Below are 17,959 nucleotides of genomic sequence, written 5' to 3'. Positions count from 1 at the left end.
AGGCCTTACCTTAGATACCAGCATTGTTCTGAGAGCTTGATTGATCATGCATGATTAGTTCTGGATCACAAACTTTTGAGTCAAACTTTTCACTCAGGAGAAGGCAGCTTTAGTGTTCTACAGCACTGTACGGGGAGCTTGAAAACCCCTTCTAGTTGATGTTTAGGCTTGTGTAGCTGCTCCAGAGGTTCTATTTCTAGCAGCACTGCTTTTCTATGGTAGATTATGCAAACTGTGTGTTTGAAATTTATGTCAACAAACCTTTGAACATGCTTGGACATGTGTATAGAACAATGTTAATTTGAATGGATATATAATGATATTAACAACTCTGTACTGACTTCAAATTTACAATGTAGTTCTTAATTTTGCAGTAAAATGTTGTCAAATTAGTGCTAAAACCACATTGGAAAACACAGCCCTGTGGAATGTTAAGAACTGTCAACTAAAGCTAATATCTTTGTCAGTGAAACCTAATAATCTTTGGGTCACTGAATACCAGAGTCAGTTCTCAAAGTTTAAAGCGCAATGGTCTCTTATAAGGTGACATGCACTCCTCTTCTCTTCTCTACTCTTCTGTCTTTCGGTTACCCTGCACATCTGGCCTGGGGTATTAACAAAGGTGTTGCCAGTTTCTCTGTCTCTCTGGGGTGTGTCGGTGAAATATGACAGGTCCTCTGACAAGTTAGGATTTGTTCTTCATTTACAGCACCACTGAGACATGTTCCACTGCACTTACCAGCTCATTCTTCAGCCCAGACGAAGCCCAAAGCCCACCATTCCCACCAAACCCAGAGATGTATGGTGACAGACTGTGAAGTGTGTGAGTGGCAGTCCATTCAAATGGGGAATTCAGCGCTACTAGTTGGTAATTCAGAGGTATGTGATAACTGCCTCTCGGTGAGATATAGGCTGAAGCTAGATTTATGAGGACACAAGGGAGGTTCCTGCCACTCCAGCGTTCTCCCATGACCAAGGGTCAGTGTTCACATCTGGTCACTCATGGTGTCAGTTGCTGATAAAGCTCTTTCTCTGGAACCAGGACTTGTGTTGCAACAGAAGCGTATTAGATGGCTTTTAGTGATAAGGTGTGAGAAACGTTTAAGTTCATTATTGCTTGAGAAGCAGATTGCGCTTTACAATATATGAGAAAATGTCTAACAGGTTGACCACTAACTTCATGATTAGGAGGCAGAAAATCCACAAAACCTGGAGCTGACCTGGTAGAACAGACCTTTTTCTTGACATTGAGGTGTGAGAAATGTTAAACTGGACTGCACTGGAAAGTGTTTTGTACTTGTGTGGTTTGAACATTAATATAGTGACTATAACTGGGACTCAAGTTAACAGATGGTGAAAACTCTTTGATTTTTGTACCTTTTAAATGTAATTTAGCGGTTTTCACATGGGTAAGAATACTTAAAGGAGTAATCTGTAATACTGACACCAAGCGTTTAAAATGGAATTGACAAAACAGATTCAAAACAGTGTAGAGTTTTCTGCCCTCATCCCCTGCCTCCCTAGACACAAAGCACATAAAGGTTGCCAGTTTGAGAAAAACTCAACATACGCAAACAAGCACAAGATGACTTTAAGTTACAGTTGGACAGTAACAACTAAAAAGAAAGTGCCATAATCAACCGATTTACACAGAAAAGTGTTCATTATTTCAGTAAAATATCTACATACACTACAGAAAGGCTTAAAAGGGAACAAGCGGCTTCCTTTTCCTCTGCATTTACTAAAACATCTATCTACCCTAGTGAAATACATATATAGGTGGTGTTGGCAAGCTTAAATGATCCATCCCTTAAAGCCCCTGGGAACCCATTTTGAAACGGTGGCGCAGCAGGTAGTGTCGCAGTCACACAGCTCTAGGGGCCTAAAGGTTCGATTCCCGTTCTGGGTGACTGTCTGTGAGGAGTGTGGTGTGTTCTCCCTGTGTCTGTGTGGGTTTCCTCCGGGTGCTCCGGTTTCCTCCCACAGTCCAAAAACACACGTTGGTAGGTGGATTGGCGACTCAAATGTGTCCATAGGTGTGAGTGTGTGTGTGAATCTGTGAGTGTGTGTGTTGCCCTGTGAAGGACTGGCGCCCCCTCCAGGGTGTATTCCTGCTTTGTGCCCAATGATTCCAGGTATGCTCTGGACCCACCGCGACCCTGAAATGGATTAGGGTTACAGATAATGGATGGATGGAATTCTAAACTTGTTCATAAAAATGTTAATAAAAAATGCAAAACTGAAAAATGCTTCTGTCACTATTACCCTGACCAATCACAAGGCTACCATAGCCACTCCTCCTCTCTGAGTATGGCTTAGGGGCCATTAGTAAATGAGCTAACTCTCCAGCTATTCACCAATCCATGGGGAGGGAATGATAGACATAAACAGAGCAAACAGAACACAAAACAATACAGAACGTGCCTGAATGAATTAAGTCTGAGTACAGCAGAGATATTTAACTGCGAATCAACGGAGATATCAGCCGCACTTGGCTGGGGTGCAGAGCAGAGTTAATGTAAACAGCATTCTGTTCTCCAGTGATAGAGAGCTGTGAGTCACACAGGGTCATTAGTTTATTGGACCATGCCCACGCCATACTCAGAGAGTTCTAAGGAACATTTGTGGTCATTTTTGAGGAGAAACTTATCATATTTCTGTTTTTTATTTAAACAAAAAACCATAAAATTTCAAAATGGGTTTCCACCTTGCGCCCAATGATTCCAGGTAGGCTCCGGACCCACCGGGACCCTGAATTTGATAAGCAGTTACAGACAATGAATGAATGAATGAATGAATGAATGAATAAAACCATTGAATTATGGTATTTACATTTTTCAATCATGTTGCTATTTACTTTCTTCAAATAAAACACTCAAAACATAGTCCTTACACCTTTCAATCTTCACTATACCTAACTTTCTTTATATAAAACACACTATAGAGTTTATATAATCCTTTAATCTGTACATAGGTGTCTGGCATCTGTAAACAACTGTACTCTGTTTTTTCCTTTTTCCCCCCCCGGAAATGACTGACTAATACTAATGTTCAGGAGAAAGTGAGTATCAGTAACCGGTATTTTCTCTCATTCTACCCGTGTTGTCATGGAGATTTTTTTCAGTCTGGTAAAATGTATCTGGTCGGTGGGTGTGGACTGTAATGTGATTGGACGGAGGGTGGGATCTCATGCTGAAATTCCAATAGAGCTCTGTAATTTTCAAAGAGAATTTATTGGCTCTAGCACTACTTTCAGGGATGCCAGTGCTTCAGCTTAGCCTGATTCATTAATATACCATGACACAACCTGGATGGTTTAGTACAGTAAATATATTGCAAATTACTCGTTTTCATCCAAATTTGTCTTATTTGTTGAGAGCACTCCTAGGTCACATGAAAACAAGACAAATTATGAAATAAATATTATTTTTACTGCATTATTATAGGGCCTTTCATCTTGAGCGCAGCAACAGATGAGTTCTGTCTCTGAGTTTACATCTACAAGGTGGACCAACAAGGTTGTTGTGTCTAATACCTATGACCCTGAGTGGGATCCACAGAACTGCTGTCTGACCCATATGTAACACACATTAAAACCATCACAACATCAGTGAACGTCTGTAAGTGCTGAACTACAGTATGGTAAGTGGACCTGATGGAAAATGGAAAATGCAGAAACAGGCTGATCAGTGTAAATTTACTTGTGGGTAGGCACTTGATCCCATGCACAGCGTGTTTCCTGAATCAGAAACAGAAATCATTCCAAGCCCTCAAATCTGTGCTAACGTGAATGCAGCTTTGATGAATAATGGTAATTGTCAAAAGCTAACACTCATTTGTGAGGATGATGACTTTAAAAGGTTTTAAAGAGCATTAAAGTATCATTAGGTAGTATTTTTATCAATAAAATCACAGCTTCAAAACAATTGTGATGCTTCACTTAACTGCAATAGGGAGAATAGAGTCTCTGTCACAGGCTCAGCACTACAGAACCTGCACTATGAAAATTTTGAAGGAGGGTAGGGAACTGCCCCCTTCCCTCTCCATCCCCTTGATTTTTAAAGATAGTACTGTAAAAGTGAATTACAATATGCAACTGGGGGCGGCACGGTGGTGCAGCAGGTAGTGTCGCAGTCACACAGCTCCAGGGACCTGGAGATTGTGGGTTCGATTCCTGGAGTGTCTGTGAGGAGTTTAGTGTGTTCTCCCTGTGTCTACATGGGTTTCCTCCGGGTGCTCCGGTTTCCTCCCACAGTCCAAAAACACACATTGGTAGGTGGATTGGCGACTCAGAAATGTCCGTGTGTCTGTGTTGCCCTGTGAAGAACTGGCGCCCCCTCCAGGGTGTATTCCCACCTTGCGCCCAATGATTCCAGGTAGGCTCTGGGCCCACCGCGACCCTGAACTGGATAAGGGTTACAGATAATGAATGAATGAATGAATAGGCAACTGTAATGTTAACCCAAATGCAAAAATATCAGATTTTGTCTAGTGTTCCTTTAATCAGCTACAAAACTAAAGAAGGACCCTAACTAACTTTCAAAATCATACACCCTATAAACATGCATGTACTCCAGGATTTATCCCAGCATTGAGACTATTTATTTGATATTTGTTTTGTGAGTCCATTCCATTAACTCCAGTGAGACAGATTGTCAACTACGACTTCTGCTTTTCTTAGAGACAATTTAAAACATGACGCCAAGTGTTTTTCTTGTATGTATAGGTACTCTTTGTTCTCTGTTTACATGTGGGTGGGAATTTATTACCGTCTCCTATTGATGGTTTTTGGCTGTCCAGCTGTTTGCAAGAAAGCAACAGTGTTTGTAAAGATGGGAATGCTTGTTTGTACTAGTGTGTGTGTGTGTGTTTACCTCATGTATGTTTATGAGTGTGTTTGTGTGTTCATTGCTTTTTTGTATGGTCTCATTTATATTTCCATATTAGGCCTAGGCCTGAGCCTCAGCTCTGAAATAGAAACAGCTGTCTCTTAGCAAAGCCACCTGGCCCTGGATGCTCATAAAAGCACATACACACCCAGGTAACACTGCTTGTCAATCACTGTGACACACACATACACACTCACAGAAGACACACTGTTGCTGTGTGACGGGAAGCAACAGACAGGAATGGCACAATAAGGCCAGAAACCACCAGTCATTTAGACAGGCTTCTGAAATAGCAATGAGGGCAACACCCCCACCACACACACACACACACACCCACACACCCACACACGCATACACACACACATAAACACACTTTTTGTCTTATTCCACTGCCATTTTAACATCCCTCAGCCCACATTCTCCCCTGCAGAGCTGCAGCCAAAGCTCTTAATCCTGTCTCACATCACCACAAACATTATGAGAGTATAAAGGGAAACCCATGAAACCCAAAACAAACTTTCAAACAAATTTACAGACACAATACACAAACACACAACAAATGGATTTAATTTTTGCACCATTTGACAAGTGCATCCTCTCTCTCTTTCTCTAACTCTCTCCTTCTCGTCTCATTCTTAGGCATCGGGTCATTTCGTGATAGTATTGGCTGCAAATTGCAAAACAGTGATGTTACTGAATTATTGTAATTAATTATCAACACTTGGATTCTGAGAGACCCAGCTTCTACTCCCTTAATTTTTAACACAATTTTATTCCCTGGTCAAATAATGAATAATAAGAAAGGGTTAAGAAGTTGTAAACATATAACCACAATTCATACCTTAAGCAAAACCACAACAGAAGTAGACTACATGTTCTTACATGAACAAGCAATATGCCATGCAGCATGCCTAGAGCATCCTGCAACACACCCACAGAAGACAAACATGGTGTGACATTAGCAACTTGTTGCTTTATAAAAATACTGTAATTAGCACACAAACACACACACATACTCTATGGGCTCATTTCAATTGAAGGGCTGAATTATTACCATATGCAGCCTGCTAAATTATGCCTTGTTCTGGAGCTGGGTTACGGTTTCTGTTTACATCTGAAGTACCTAAGAAATCTACTGTGACATCAACACAGTGTTGTAAATGTGGAACCAATCAGCGGATGCCTACGTCATTAGGCCAACCCACCACGCGATTAGACAGGAAACAGGGCAAAAGGTTTTAAACATTCCACACTGAACTGTGCCCATATGGATATATTGAAGGAGCAGCTACATTCTTCACTCTGTAGTGGAAAAGAGGCTGATACAAGCTGACCCAATATTATATTGAATTATAGGCCAGTTTGAGCTCATATTCAGCCTTAAAGGAACGCAATTTTACTTCAGAATTGCAGCCTAATTGCAGATTGTGATGCTTCACTGACCCCAAAATACAGAGAATAGAGCATTCACTCCAGAAATATTCACTCGTCTGCCTTCACATGCATATAAATTGAGTGATATCCCATCCTTAATCTACAGGGTTCAATATGATGTTGACTCACCCTTTGCAGCTATAACAGCTTCAACTCTTTTGAGAAGACTTTCCACGAGGTTTAGGAGAGTGATTTTGACCGTTCTTCCAGAAGCACATTTGTGAGGTCAGACATTGATGTTGGATGAGGTTTTCTGTCGGGTTGAGGACAGGGCCAGTCTTTATGAACCTTGCTTTGTGCACTGGTGCACAGTCATGTTGGAACAGGAAAGGGCCAATTCCCATTTCCACAAATTTGAGAGCATAACATTGTGCAATTTGGTACACTGAAGTATTAAGAGTTCATTTCACAGGGAGTTCCTTCTCAACTCCTGAAAAACACCAAACTTTACACTTGGTACAAGTACTACACCACTACATCTGACACTTTGCGTTGCGCCTGATGATGTAAGGTTTGGATGCAGCTGCTCAGCCTTGGAAACCCATGTTCATAGAAGCAGTCTACATGCTTAGGTGCCTGGTTTTATACACACACCTGTGGCTGTAGAAGTGATCTGGATTGGTGAGTGAATACTTTTGGCAATGCAGTGTATGTTGTTTGCAATTCAGCATGGCAGAAACTGCACTATGTTACTTTTGGAGGTTGGTAGGAACAACACATGTATCTGGTGTATTCATCTCATGTTCTTTTGGTCATGTTGTCAGTGTTTAGCTTTGGATTTTACACCTACTGAAGAGATGAATTGCTGGTGTGTATTTATTAATGTGTGTCCGTGCGTACGTATGTGTGAGACGTAGCTGTGTACGTGTGCTGAGCAGTGCTGTGCACCCTATGGCCTTCAGAGTGGAGAAGAGGTGAATTTGTGGTCACTAATCTGATCAAATCCCAAAGCAGCAGTCAGCTTTGATCTGGCACGGATGAAGATAAAAGCACCTAAGCTACTTAGACAACTCGTCTCAGGCTCTTTCCTCTTTTCCCCTCCTTTTCTTTTTAGCTGTTGCATTCGTTAAGCGGCGCTCCTGTCTCTTCAGCCGTGCAGATAAGAGTAGTGAAGCTATAGAAGGCCATGAACCCAAAGCACTGCTCAGATTATCCAAAAACAGCCCCAAAATCTTTATCCCCGGCCGCTGTGGGTCATCATGACCCTTTGTGGCTCTGTAGTGATAGCTGTGCACTCGTAATCTGTTTGTATATTTCCCCCAAAACAAAACTGAATCAAAGCCCAAATAGCAAAACAGCTGTGTTAAGATACTGTAAACAGATATCACCACACAGGAAGGAAACACTTGTATTAGATTTGGTGTATGCTGTCAAGCACACTTGAAAAGGATACACAGGCTCAGTCATATCAGATTTAACTGGATGTGTTTCAAAAATTGCCATTTTCATTGTCATATTGTAGTTTATTTACACAGATAACGATTGCATGATTCTTTAGACAAGACAATCTTTTCCTCTGATACTTGTAAAGTCCTTATCCATTTAACACATTTTGTTGGTTCACATGTAAATACTTAAATCACTTTGAAAGTTTATGTTGATATCTGTCTGAGAATTTTAGGTGGATTTCATTTTTCACTGTTGATGCTGCAACATGTTTTCAAGTCGCATCAAATCAAACGTTATGTTCTTTCATGGAGGGACTGGTTGGTTTAAAGCACCTTTGTTGAAGTCTGGCAACACCTTGATCTCATGTTTTATTGAACTATGTCTGATTATTTTTGGTTTGGTTCCAGAATTGGAAACGGTTTTAGTCAAGGAAGTCATTCATTCATTATCTGTAAGCACAGTTCAGGGTCGCAGGTCCAGAGCCTACCTGGAATCATTGGGCGCAAGGCAGGAATACACCCTGGAGGGGACGGCAGTCCTTCACAGGGCAACAAACACACTCGCATATTCACTCACACACTCACACCTACGGACACTTTTGAGTCGCCAATCAGCCTACCAACATGTATTTTTGGACTGTGGGAGGAAACCGGAGCACCCGGAGGAAACCCATGCGGACACGGGGAGAACACACCAACTCCCCACAGACAGTCACCCGGAGCGGGAATTGAACCCACAACCTCCAGACCCCCGGTGCTGTGTGACCGTGGCACTACCTGCTGCACCACCGTGCCGCCTAGTCAAGGAATTTAAATCCCTAAAACTATCCAGGTGGCAGTGTCCTGTGTCCACTGATTAAGGACTAGAGGATGACCAACACAAACTCTACACAAACTACTGAGCTACTACATGACTTTACACCTACAAGGTGGATCTAAATTGTTGGAGTGTCAGAGTGGACAGTGAGTGGGTACAGTGTCTAAAAACTCCAGCAGCACTGCTGTGTCTGATCCGCTTGCATTAGTTAAAACACACTTAAACACCACCACCACGTCAGTGTCACTTCAGCACTAAGAATCATCTACCACCCAAAAATGTACCTGCTCCCTGGTGGTCCTGACCATTGAATAACAAGGTGAAAGGGGGCTAACAAAGAATGCAGAGCAACTGATATAGCACGGTCTGTAACTGTAGAACATCACTGTGCACCTGTGTGGTCAGTGGAGCTTATAAAATGGATAATGAGTGTAGAGACAAGGAAGTCATTTTAATGTTTTATCTGATCAGTGTCTGTTACAGTGATTTTACTTTCATTAAGAGGTGTTCTTCATCGGTAATGAGTGTTGTAATGTCTGCTGTGTACTGTTTTTGTAAGAGTTAATAGGGAAAAAAAGCATACTCCAAGTTTCTACAAAGCCATTTCTCATTTAAGGCAAAATCACTCCCCACACTCACAATAAATTGGAATCTGTTTCATTAAACAAGCATTCAGAGACTCCGCTCCGCTCCGGTGTTAGTTTAACTCTACACAGACCTTAAATATCCCTCACTACGTTTCGCCTGATTTAGTGGCGCTGTCAGATGTAAATGTGCAAATATCTAATTTTATGTTCAGAGATGCACATATACACACAGTGGGGGCTGAGGGGTGCAGCTGGGCTACTTACAGAGAAATTTATCTTTGACCAAACCAATTAACATGCTCTCACTCCCTCTCATACTCCTCTCTGCCGGAGCACTAGGATCAGCACTGAAGGCATTTAGACAAGCACAGCACACCAAGGCCACAGAGTAAAAAATGTTTGCTTGTTTGCTGTGCTGTTATAATTGTTTAATGCATATCCTTTGGTCTTAAGGAGAACAAAAAACATTTATTCCAATGTGCTAGAAGTAAAAATGGTTTAAAACTAAAAATAAGTGAGAATATATTTTCCTTAAGGTTACTTTTATGCATATTTATATATAGTATTAATGGCTGTTGGAACATGGCAATGGGGACTTCTGCCTTCTGCCACAAGTGCATGAGTGATGAGTATTAGTTCTGGATCACAAGCAACACTCCAACTCATCCCAGAGGGAGTGGATAGTGCACCATCACTCCAGAGACTGGGGCCTCATTCCCCACACTTCCCCAAACTTGCTGTTGGACATGGTGACCTTAGGGTAATGTGACGCTGCTCCGGGGTAATGCTTTTCTGTGGAGATTTTAAAGCTGTTTGTGTATGACTAAACGGCCTTGTTAGAAATGTTGCCAACCTATGTATGAACAGTCATTAGAAGGGGTTTCTGGATACATTTGTATATTTAGTTAATGTCTTGGATGATCAGTTTCATTTGGGTTAAGGGAAGAATTATGAGGCAAATACTACAGTAGCTAAAATGAAGAAACACTTTGCTTTGGGATATCTCCAGTGTTGTAAAACAGGTAATTAAGACATACCTGAAGCCCAAGTGTCATTCCTCTGTTTGTATATTGTAATTTCAGGGCTGGTGTGAAGATTTATGTGTATGCGCGCCACTGTTTTACTGCAAGTCAAATTCCAGCTGCACTATTCTAATGTGGTCAGCCCCTCGGACACATAAATCTCTATTTCAAAAGCATCATGTGCCTCTCGCTCTTTGAAGCTTCTGTCCTCTGGAGCCCAGGAACAGTGGCCACTGTATTGGGTCAGGCATGGCTGAGTGCTGCAGCGCAGTGCTTCACTACAGCTGTTCTCTTTATGAGAGCGGTGCCGGTGGGGTGATGGGGAGGGGGAGGGGGAGGAGGGGGTCTTTGGCTGAGTTGTATGTCTGCACGTACTCAAGCACAATATTTTGGGTTTGCACACCATGGCAAGCCTTCGGTGTTGCAACAGAATTCCTAGCATCATCTCTAAGGTCACAAGTTCCTCCCCTATCCACTGATTTACACTGATGTTGCTGCCGAACTGGAAAAATTCATCTCTAAACCTTTGAACTCTGGTCTCATTTTTAAATCCAGTTTTCTCCTTAATTTAGTCATTGCCAGTTCCACCCACTAGTTAATTCTTTTACAATCCTGTAATACTACCCTCCATTGAGTGTAATTCCTAGAGTCTTTTCAAACTGCTGCTAACATTTCATTGTCAGACTCTACGCATTTGGAGGAGAACATTAATTGCTCAGTTCTGTTTTGTTGGCTTAAAGATGCCTGTGCTCCCTTGGACACTTGATTGGCTCAAGCAACAGTAAGAATCAAACTTATACTGTAAAAGTAAGCAGTACAGTGTGGTCTATTATGACACTTTTACACTGCATGGTACCTACTCAAATCCACTTTACTTGACTCTAATCACTTTTTGGTATCTGGTACCTGGTTGGTTTTCTACTACAGCTGCCATCCCCCCCTTTCCAATCGCCATTCCTAATGGGAACCACAGACTTTGGAAACCACAACAGCAGTGGTAAAGTTAAGCATTGTTTACTCATCATGAAATTGTGTTGCTTTTGTTTTTTGGGACTGAACACAGCTTAACCATGCATCATTTTTGACAGATCCATGTAATGTTTTTCTAAATAGATTCATTCCTTGGCCGACATTCCAAGGAACATTTGAAATTCTTTAAAAGACTACAGTGTAATTTTACAAGCTTCCTTTGTGAGTCAAATGTGATTTTTGCTGTAGCTTGGAGAGTTTACAAATGGCTAACTTGTGCTGGATATCTGCATTTCATTGTGACTGACAGGTGTTTCTGGCAAAGTTTACACATCAACATTTAGTGTACGTGTGGTTCCAAGTGAGCAGAGACTAAAATGGTACCCACTTCCAAGTACCAGGTACCAAATTTGCCGAATGGAAAAGCAAATAAAGCAGAGTTGAGAAGTGTAGGGTAAGTACCATGCAGTTGAAAGTAACATTACTAGCATTTTAAGAGTCTTTAATTAAGGACTCTAAATAATAGCTTTGTGGTGCTTGAGAATCATAAGAACAAACTGGGCAGAGATTGGCCTCAAGGCTACTTCAACCGTAAGCAAACATGTCCTCACCTGGAATCCCTGGTGAAAGCAGATAAGAGGACAGCCTGGCACCAAGAGCTGGAGGCAGACAGTATGAGAGTGGGTTACTGTAGGAGCCAGCAGGAAAGAAGGACCCAAACTATGATAATGTGGAAAACTTTTTGTATTTGATCCGAATAACCCATTCATTCATCCATTCATGTTCTGTAACCGCTTCATCCTGTTCAGGGACACAGTGCTTCCAGAGCCTACCAAAAATCACTGAGCACGAGGTAGGAACACAGCCTGGATGGGGCTGTTCATCACAGGATATCACACACTCATACCTATAGACACTTTTGCACCGACAGTTAACCAACAAACATGTTGTTGGACTGTGGAAGGAAGCAGAAGTGGAACACCTTGAGGAAACCTATGCAAACCTCAGGACCCTGGAACTGTGTGGCAGTGACATGACCTGCAATGCCATGCCACCTCTCTAGGACCGGTGGGAGTCCTAAATGACTGAAATGTTTCGTTTTAGAAACAGAAAACTATCACTAAATATTTCTTCATTCTAAGAGGTTGTACAGCTTTTCTTGATATTTTTGGCTTAGGCTTGACGTCAGTTCCCTTTCCCTCTTCTGCTGAACTGTGTAATTCTCTGTCAGAAAGAGAAAACCTGATTATCCAGATTAATGTAATTACAATAAAATAATTTCTGATCTGTTCTCCATCGGAACCAGCGTCGGAACTTTGCCGAGTCGTCCTTCTGTTTGAAAGCAGTGAAACCGGGGTCATTTCTTCAATCAAGGAAATAGCAGGAATTATTTTTAGTGTCATTACAGCTCGTGTTTAACAAGCAAGATGTTTTACATTAGGAAGATCAAATCTGTCAAATCTCTGGGTTCACTTAATGTAACCCAGCTTCCATTTCTTACACATGAACATGAATGGAATAAACTGGAACTAAACCTTTTATTGTGTGTTGCGGTTCCCGCTCTGTCTATGGAGCCCATGGCATGACTCTAGCACTCCGTTTGCCCTTCTGAAGCAAACCTCTTCAAAACCTTATCACACAGGTTCAAACATGTAACAGGAAGGATGTTACTTTGAAGAAAGAGGCATTAAAAAGGGGAAAAACGGATGGCATGAATACCAGATGGATTTATCCAAACTTATTGACCGGAAAAGAAAATGTTTGGAGAACAAAGAAAGAAGTGCTGCAGTCTGAGCGGCTCCTTTGTCTACAGCTCTGGGAGACTTCTGGGACATGGAATGCTAAACATGAGCTATGGGTGACAGGCTTCACCGAGGCTTCATGTGGATGTGCCAACTTTTACTGCAGCCAGTTCATAACACATCCAGTTGTTTAGATCAAATGTGTGCAATGAGAGAAAGTGTTTGGGTGGGTGACTGTTAAAAGTATATGCAAAAGGTTTAGGGATCTGTACAGTACAGAGAACCATGTTAAATGTTTAGTAGAGTGTAGTTGTAGTTAGTTGTAGTTAAGTGTGTCGGCAGCTTTTTAAAAATTAATCACTTTTTCAGTGCATTTTTGCTATAACTTGAGGATCTGGAACCCACCAAACCCCAAACTCTGAAATAAAACAACACAGTTAGCTTCCTACCCTCCTCCAAAAGATACATAGTGCAGTTTCTGGAGTGCTAAACCTGAATTAGAAAAGGCCCTGTTCTCCCTGTTACAGTGAATGACGCACCACAATGTTTATGACGCTGTAATATTAAGGTTAAATATAAATCTTCCTAGTGTTGCTTTAAAGGAACAGCTGCTGGGGAAGGTTGTTGTGAACAGGACTAGAACAGTGCTGTGTTGTTTGATCCATTTGACATTTTGACCAAAGCAGCTTTCAGATGTTTCATTAAGACCATAAAACTATAGTTCATTTTGGAAAAGGTGTCTAATATGTTTCCTTTAGAGCGTGGCAGACCTCCCAAAAAGTCTCCCATGTTCTTGTCATTATATTTTTCAGTTTTACAGCCAATAAAAGCCTCGTTGAAAATTAATGAAGTTGTTTAGAAAGCTGTTAGATCTTTTTTCCTAGTTGTTAAAGAAATAAGTTCTCAGCCCCCAGTTTAAACAAAACCAGGTTCTAATTTCATCTATGAATATAATCTATGGTCCATATGAGCGGCATAACACACTGTTTACAGCACAATGTGTGTCTGGGCACGTTAATAAAGGATTCAGACACTTTGACACAGTCATAATTGTGTAATGTATTTAGTGTTTTATGAAGGCTTTGAACATGGCTTAGCCAATCAGGTTTCAGGGCAGTTAACACCCTTTCTATAATAACAGAAGAAATCTGTTTGGGTCCTTGGCATCTGCATTGCACCCAGCACTCTTTCTGCTAGTTTAAGGACATTTATTACTAATGTGTAGCTCTGATATTTTGCATCATTGTTCACTTATAATCAGTTAAAACTAAAAAGGAGAGTATAGATTGATGTAAAGCCCCCCAGCATTGGCCTGAACTCGTTAATGTTCTTGGGGTGGAATGCCAATGAATTGGGAGAATTGGGTGATGCTCTGAAATAAAGGGAGACTTACTTTAAAAAAGGTTCTCCGCATTTTCACAGAGCTTAGGTTAGGGACTGAATTGAGAGAGTGAGTGTCCAATAATCTATTCACATTGGATTGGATCTCATCTTTGGCCTCCATCGTTAGTCAGTGCCAGCTGCATTTGAACCCAAATCTGATTGTATCCACCTAACACAGGAGTTGTCAAGGCAGCGCTGCCATGGCTGCCAGTCTCCTGTGTGTAATGACACTGAACCTAACCCAGACTCCACTTTGATTAATGAGGTAGTGGTAATAATAGAGCAGGCTTGTGAATTAGCCAGGGACATTTCCTTTTGCCTGCTTCCCCCTCTATTCCAGACAACCAGAGCCAAAATCACCCAGGGCAGAAAAATAAATCACCTTGCAATCGGTCCAGATAAAAACGGCCCATCCTGTTAATCCCTCTCAGTTCTACGGCTTGTTTGTCCTGGTGCCTTTGTAATTGCTCATTTTTTTGTTTACTTTTTCATATTTAAAGTTTTGTGCAAACAAGAGGGGTCAGAGAGTGCAGGCCAAAGAATCCATGCAGGACTATATCTGATGGCAGAATGAGAGGAGTGACCAGGGACTGGACAAGATGGAGGGGGTGAGGGAAGGGATAAGAGGACAAAAAGAAAGTAGAGAAGGGGAGAGAAAACAGATGTCTTTGGCCTGGACCGAGGCGAGCAAGCAGAGCAAGCGAGAGTTTGCTGACAGCTGAATTAAATGGCTCTTGTGTGGAGAGAGGGAAAATAGGGAAATGTTGGAAATCACATTTATTTCTCTATTCGCTGCATGTGGCCCAGCAGTGACTTGTGCTCTCTGATGATACAGTCCTTCTCTCATATCCAGTAGCCTGAAGGACAGAAGTTCATATGGACAATGGCAAAAACAACATTTACTGTGACTTTAAAAAAAAGAATCAGCTGAAAAAAAATTAGTAAGGGGTTGTAATAACTGCAGCAAATGAAAAGATGCCAGATCCATGTTTTGTTGAGGTTATTTAACAACTTTGAAAATAAGTAATACATTTATAACCCTCTAAAATGGCTCTAACCCTATCCCTAACTCTAACGTACAATGAATAAGGAATTACGTCTGTGAGCACACCACAGCTGAGTGGAGTAATTCAGTGACTGCAGAGGGCACTGCCCATGGGAGACTTAAAGGCACACTAAGTATATTTTTACCTTAAACATACAGCTTTTTTTAAAAGCCATTGTGATGCTCCACTAATTTGTATTAGGGAGCGTTGACCATCTGTCATTGTCACTCTGCGCTCAGCACTACTGAAACTGCACTATGTAATTTTTTTAAGAGGGCAGGAAACCACCACCACTCTTTTCACCTCCCCATTGATTTCAGTACAGTGCTGTAAATATGAATTACACCAGGGGAACCACTGGAGCAATCATTATCTGTAAGCGCTTATCCAGTTCAGGGTCACGGTGGGTCCAGAGCCTACCTGGAATCCAGGCGGGAATACACCCTGGAGGGGGCGCCACTCCTTCACAGGGCAACACAGACATACACATTCACTCACACCTACGGACAGTTTTTGAGTCGCCAAACGTGTGTTTTTGGACTGTGGGAGGAAATCGGAGCACCCGGAGGAAACCCACGTGGACACGGGGAGAACACACCATCTCCTCAGAGACAGTCACCCGGAGCGGGAATCAAACCCACAACCTCCAGGTCCCTGGAGCTGTGTGACTGCGTAAACTGTGTGACGTTTGATGTGTAAACGTTATTATTTCTTTCCTTCTATTAAAGAGAAATTGAAGTTAAAGCTACTCTGAATATTTGTCCGATCTTGTTCTGAAAACAGACAGAGAGAGAGAGAGAGAGAGAGAGAGAGAGAGAGAGAGATGATGGTTTGTGAAGTTAATGAACTTTTTAAAAGCAGTATAATAGTAGCAGGTCATGGGGCAGCAGTGTTAAGGGGGCAGTGGAGTGGTGTGGAGAGCAAAAGCAGCCGAGACGTGTGGAGGAGAACAGGTCACAGCTAAAACTGGACACAGGATGAAGGGTCAGAACAGAAAGAGAATTCAAGGGGTGTCTGAGATGAGTATTAAATGAGAAAACTTTTGAAGTTCCCCCTTCTCTGTTTTTTCTCTCTCACACATTCATCTCCCTCTCACCCTCTCTCTCTCTCTCACACACACACACACACACACACAGACACTTCTCTTACCACTCTCTATATATTTGTGTGTTAGTGTGTGTGTGTAGTGAGAATGTATTCAGAGCTGTGTATATGTGGATGTGGTGTGTATTCGTGTGGATGTGGGAAACTATCTATTGTTTGTTAATTTAAACATGAAACATTAAAGCTAAATTTGTTCTAAGTCTGGCAGTGTGGGCGATTCAGACTCTTAAGATCACAAACACACAGGCACACAAATATCCACAGTGTAATTGGTAGGGGTCAGTAATTCACCCTCAGCTTATCCACTCTGTTGTGTTTCTGTACTTATTCCCTAAAATAACACATTAGCTCTCTGAGCACATCCAGAGAATCTGAGCAGCGTTTCCTTCCTTCCATTACAGAAACACACACGAGCTATTTAAACAATTATTATCACACACAAAGTCTATGCATTCACACACACACACACAAACACACACAGCTTCAAAATGTTTATTATTATACTTCTTTCCAGTCTTTCACATTTCTGTCTCCAACTGATTCATGTGCTCTCCAGTGGCTAACTGGCCGACAACACCCTCTCCTCACGAAAGCCAAGTGACTATGTAACCACACATGGTCCTGAAAAAACAGCACTGTGCCGTCCAAGTCCTTTCTCTTTGGCTCAGGGTACTGACTATTGCATCTGTTCCAGTCAATATTGCTGTTAAACATGCTGTTTAAACTCATTGTTCGTCCTTTGCTTGGATTGTAGCTTATATACAGTGTGTCTTTACAAACTGATCCAACATTTCTTCTTAAATCAAGGGCACTAATAGTGATTCTGTTTTCCCTTTGCTGCATTAACAGCCTCTATTGGGGAAGGCTGTTGGAACACTACGGTAAGGATTTGATGGCATTCAGCCATAAGAATGCTGCTGGGGTCAGGTTCTGAGGTTGCATGATTAATTTGGGGTCACAAATGCCACTTAAACTTATCCCAGATGTATTGGACTGAGCTCCTGGACTCTAGAGAACACACACCGCACTGCAGCAGTGAGTCTTTTGATGATATTATGGACCGCAGAGAGTGAAATCCTCTGAAATCCTTTCAGTCACTTAGCGAAGAATGTTGTCTCAGTGGCAGGCCTTGAACCATCTTTGCTCATGAGGGGCTAGTACTTTCATGAAAGGTGAAGTACGCTTGACTTGTTTCATATCAGATGTTTTAAATTGGCCTTTCTCCGCGTTTTTTTGGAATGTGGAAAATGGCAGCGATTGTTAGAAAAATGTTTATTTACTGGAAAATGGAGATGATAAGGTAAACATTAAAGCGGACACATTGTGAAAGAAAATCACTTTTTTATGTGCTACATTAGTGTGGGAGATTTGGAGATCCCACTACACCGGGGTTTTAGGGTCACAGCATTGAAAAACAACATTAAAAACATATCCAAGAGTAAAGTCAGAATATTCCGAGAGTAAATTCTGAGAATTCTGAAAAATTATGACTTTATTCTCTGAATATTTTCAATTTATTCTCTGAATTGTATTGGAATACAATGTGTCGTTCTGATTTAGTGCTGCTACTTACTGTAG

This window comes from Hoplias malabaricus, chromosome 4 (assembly GCF_029633855.1).
Source record: "Hoplias malabaricus isolate fHopMal1 chromosome 4, fHopMal1.hap1, whole genome shotgun sequence".
Lineage (NCBI taxonomy): Eukaryota > Metazoa > Chordata > Actinopteri > Characiformes > Erythrinidae > Hoplias > Hoplias malabaricus.
This window is presented reverse-complemented; position numbering follows the sequence as displayed.